Below are 4,170 nucleotides of genomic sequence, written 5' to 3'. Positions count from 1 at the left end.
CCTCTTCTTTGTTGCTTTGTCTCCGTCTCTCTCCAATCAATCTTAGCCAAAAGGCCGAGAAGCTGATAAGCCCCAAGTGTTGATGTCCACGCTAAGCTCTTGGCACAAATCTCACTTGTTGTGGTACCCCGCTCGTAGGGTGTGCATAACAATGGCTGCTGCTTATCACCTCCGCCCAAGCTCTCCTTTGTGGCGCTTGATTTCTGACCTAGACAGCTCTTTGACTTTCACACTTCATAAGGCTCAGCCATACAGCAAAGCCTGCCAAAAATATATTCAACTCATGTTTGTTCCTTTCCACGGAAGTCTTTATAAAAGGCGAAAGATTTGTGCGTATGAAGAGAAACCAGAGTCAGCATGGCCTCTGTTGGAGAGCAGCAGAGGATTCCCTCGGTCATGGTCACCACCTTCACGGTAGGCCTCTTTGCTTTCCGCATGTCAGATCCCAGTATGCAACATTCCCAACCCGCCTCCCCATCTGCCAACCAAAATTATACACGCTTTATTACCTCCTGCCCTGACTACTGTGATTGGTTTTAAGCCTGCCTAAGCAATACATCCCTGAACCACTTACATTCGCTCCAAAATGCTGACTCTGGTTTCTCACCAAGTCTCCCAGAAGGTCTTGAGTGAAAGCAAGTTTCCATTCTGACAAACGCTTCTAACTCAATTTGAATCCAGTTCAAGCTCATTGTGACCCTGCATGGTCACGCCACTAAGCAGTGAGCCATCAGAGCGGTTTCACACACTTGTGTGTGCCAGGGCCGAAGTACCTCAGTTTCATTGAGCCAGTGTAGAATTCACTTTGATACGCGATAATTGTTTGAGTGTTTGGTTTTCACAAGGTAAGAACAGAGTGCACCGTTCCCAGCGGCACTGCAATGCTAGGTCGATGGTGAGAGAAAGGAGCAAGCTCCAAATTACTGCCCTCATGCCAAAATCTGTTTAATATGTAGTCCTCATATAGAGGACATATCAGATATTAAACTGATAAGAACAGATACTACACTTGATCTTAGCCAAAAGGCCGAGAAGCGATAAGCCCCAAGTGTTGGATGTCCACGCCAAGCTCTTGGCACAAATCTCACTTGTTGTGGTACCCCGCTCGTAGGTGTGCATAACAATGGCTGCTGCTTATCACCTCCGCCCAAGCTCTCCTTTGTGGCGCTTGATTTCTGACCTAGACAGCTCTTTGACTTTTCACACTTCATAAGGCTCAGCCATACAGCAAAGCCTGCCAAAATATATTCAACTCATGTTTGTTCCTCTCCACGGAAGTCTTTAGTAAAAGGCGAAAGACTTGTGTTATGAAGAGAAACCAGAGTCAGCATGGCCCTCTGTTGGAGAGCAGCAGAGGAGCTCTCGGTCACAGTCACCACCTTCACGGTAGGCCTCTTTGCTTTCCGCATGTCAGATCCCAGTATGCAACATTCCCAACCCGCCTCCATCTGCCAACCAAAATTATACACGCCTTTATTACCTCCTGCCCTGACTACTGTGATTGGCTTTTAAGCCTGCCTAAGCAATACATCCCTGAACCACTTACATTCGCTCCAAAATGCTGACTCTGGTTTCTCACCAAGTCTCCCAGAAGGTCTTGAGTGAAAGCAAGTTTCCATTCTTGACAAACGCTTCTAACTCAATTTGGAATCCAGTTCAAGCTCATTGAGACCCTGCATGGTCACGCCACTAAGCAGTGAGCCATCAGAGCGGTTTCACACACTTGTGTGCCAGGCCGTTACCTCAGTTTCATTGAGCCAGTGTAGAATTCACTTTGATACGCGACAATTGTTTGAGTGTTTGGTTTTCTACAAGGTAAGAACAGAGTGCACTGCTCCCAGCGGCACTGCAATGCTAGGTCGATGCGTGGAGAGAAAGGAGCAAGCTCCAAATTTCTGCCCTCATGCCAAAAATCTGCTTAATATGTAGTCCTCATATAGAGGACATATCAGATATTAAACTGATAAGAACAGATACTACACTTGATCTTAGCCAAAAGGCCGAGAAGCCGATAAGCCCCAAGTGTTGGATGTCCACGCTAAGCTCTTGGCACAAATCTCACTTGTTGTGGTACCCCGTTCGTAGGTGTGCATAACAATGGCTGCTGCTTATCACCTCCGCCTAGCCCTCCTTTGTGGCGCTTGATTTCTGACCTAGACAGCTCTTTGACTTTTCACAATTTCATAAGGCTCAGCCATACAGCAAAGCCTGCAAAAATATATTCAACTCATGTTTGTTCCTTTCCACGGAAGTCTTTAGTAAAAGGCGAAAGACTTGTGCGTTATGAAGAGAAACCAGAGTCAGCATGGCCTCTGTTGGAGAGCAGCAGAGGAGCCTCTCGGTCACAGTCACCACCTTCACGGTAGGCCTCTCTTTGCTTTCCGCATGTCAGATCCCAGTATGCAACATTCCTAACCCGCTCCCATCTGCCAACCAAAATTATACACGTCTTTATTACCTCCTGCCCTGACTACTGTGATTGGCTTTAGCCTGCCTAAGCAATACATCCCTGAACCACTTACATTCGCTCCAAAATGCTGACTCTGGTTTCTCACCAAGTCTCCCAGAAGGTCTTGAGTGAAAGCAAGTTTCATTCTTGACAAACGCTTTAACTCAATTTGAATCCAGTTCAAGCTCATTGTGACTCTGCATGGTCACGCCACTAAGCAGTGAGCCATCAGAGCGGTTTCACACACTTGTGTGTGCCAGGCCGTTACCTCAGTTTCATTGAGCCAGTGTAGAATTCACTTTTGATACGCGACAATTGTTTGAGTGTTTGGTTTTCTACAAGGTAAGAACAGAGTGCACCGCTCCCAGCGGCACTGCAATGCTAGGTCGATGCGTGGAGAGAAAGGAGCAAGCTCCAAATTACTGCCCTCATGCAAAAATCTGCTTAATATGTAGTCCTCATATGGAGGACATATCAGATATTAAACTGATAAGAACAGATACTACACTTGATCTTAGCCAAAAGGCCGAGAAGCGATAAGCCCCAAGTGTTGATGTCCACGCCAAGCTCTTGGCACAAATCTCACTTGTTGTGGTACCCCGCTCAGAGGGTGTGCATAACAATGGCTGCTGCTTATCACCTCCGCCCAAGCTCTCCTTTGTGGCGCTTGATTTCTGACCTAGACAGCTCTTTGACTTTTCACTCTCATAAGGCTCAGCCATACAGCAAAGCCTGCCAAAAATATATTCAACTCATGTTTGTTCCTCTCCACGGAAGTCTTTAGTAAAAGGCGAAAGACTTGTGCGTTATGAAGAGAAACCAGAGTCAGCATGGCCCTCTGTTGAGAGCAGCAGAGGAGCCTCTCGGTCACAGTCACCACCTTCACGGTAGGCCTCTCTTTGCTTTCCGCATGTCAGATCCCAGTATGCAACATTCCCAACCCGCCCCATCTGCCAACCAAAATTATACACGTCTTTATTACCTCCTGCCCTGACTACTGTGATTGGCTTTTAAGCCTGCCTAAGCAATACATCCCTGAACCACTTACATTCGCTCCAAAATGCTGACTTGGTTTCTCACCAAGTCTCCCAGAAGGTCTTGAGTGAAAGCAAGTTTCATTCTTGACAAACGCTTCTAACTCAATTTGAATCCAGTTCAAGCTCATTGTGACCTCTGCATGGTCACGCCACTAAGCAGTGAGCCATCAGAGCGGTTTCACACACTTGTGTGTGCCAGGCCGTTACCTCAGTTTCATTGAGCCAGTGTAGAATTCACTTTGATACGCGACAATTGTTTGAGTGTTTGGTTTTCTACAAGGTAAGAACAGAGTGCACTGCTCTCTAGCACTGCAATGCTAGGTCGATGCGTGAGAGAAAGGAGCAAGCTCCAAATTTCTGCCCTCATGCCAAAATCTGCTTAATATGTAGTCCTCATATAGAGGACATATCAGATATTAAACTGATAAGAACAGATACTACACTTGATCTTAGCCAAAAGGCCGAGAGGCGATAAGCCCCAAGTGTTGATGTCCACGCCAAGCTCTTGGCACAAATCTCACTTGTTGTGGTACCCCGCTCGTGAGGTGTGCATAACAATGGCTGCTGCTTATCACCTCCGCCCAAGCTCTCCTTTGTGGCGCTTGATTTCTGACCTAGACAGCTCTTTGACTTTCACACCCTCATAAGGCTCAGCCATACAGCAAAGCCTGCCAAAATATATTC

The 4,170-nt window shown here is 46.8% G+C and overlaps 8 non-coding genes across 8 annotated transcripts; all 8 read right to left on the bottom strand.

Annotated features, from left to right (window-relative positions):
- Nucleotides 1–244: 244 nt before the first annotated feature.
- LOC124853782 lies at nt 245–355 on the bottom strand. Its single transcript, XR_007034121.1, has one exon. It is a non-coding gene; the product is annotated as a U5 spliceosomal RNA (small nuclear RNA).
- A 496-nt stretch (nt 356–851) lies between these two features.
- On the bottom strand, nt 852–1,039 carry LOC124854362. The gene has a single exon (XR_007034606.1). It is a non-coding gene; the product is annotated as a U2 spliceosomal RNA (small nuclear RNA).
- A 178-nt stretch (nt 1,040–1,217) lies between these two features.
- On the bottom strand, nt 1,218–1,327 carry LOC124853539. Its single transcript, XR_007033881.1, has one exon. It is a non-coding gene; the product is annotated as a U5 spliceosomal RNA (small nuclear RNA).
- Nucleotides 1,328–1,821: 494 nt separating this feature from the next.
- Nucleotides 1,822–2,012, bottom strand: LOC124854130. The gene has a single exon (XR_007034379.1). It is a non-coding gene; the product is annotated as a U2 spliceosomal RNA (small nuclear RNA).
- Nucleotides 2,013–2,188: 176 nt separating this feature from the next.
- LOC124853328 lies at nt 2,189–2,303 on the bottom strand. The gene has a single exon (XR_007033671.1). It is a non-coding gene; the product is annotated as a U5 spliceosomal RNA (small nuclear RNA).
- Nucleotides 2,304–2,797: 494 nt separating this feature from the next.
- Nucleotides 2,798–2,987, bottom strand: LOC124854118. The gene has a single exon (XR_007034367.1). It is a non-coding gene; the product is annotated as a U2 spliceosomal RNA (small nuclear RNA).
- Nucleotides 2,988–3,164: 177 nt separating this feature from the next.
- LOC124853167 lies at nt 3,165–3,277 on the bottom strand. Its single transcript, XR_007033510.1, has one exon. It is a non-coding gene; the product is annotated as a U5 spliceosomal RNA (small nuclear RNA).
- Nucleotides 3,278–3,772: 495 nt separating this feature from the next.
- LOC124852776 lies at nt 3,773–3,959 on the bottom strand. Its single transcript, XR_007033199.1, has one exon. It is a non-coding gene; the product is annotated as a U2 spliceosomal RNA (small nuclear RNA).
- Between the last annotated feature and the right edge of the window lie 211 nt (nt 3,960–4,170).

Source organism: Hippoglossus stenolepis, chromosome 10, assembly GCF_022539355.2.
Source record: "Hippoglossus stenolepis isolate QCI-W04-F060 chromosome 10, HSTE1.2, whole genome shotgun sequence".
Lineage (NCBI taxonomy): Eukaryota > Metazoa > Chordata > Actinopteri > Pleuronectiformes > Pleuronectidae > Hippoglossus > Hippoglossus stenolepis.
The sequence above is the reverse complement of the archived record's forward strand: the minus strand, read 5'-3'. Positions and strand labels throughout refer to the sequence as shown.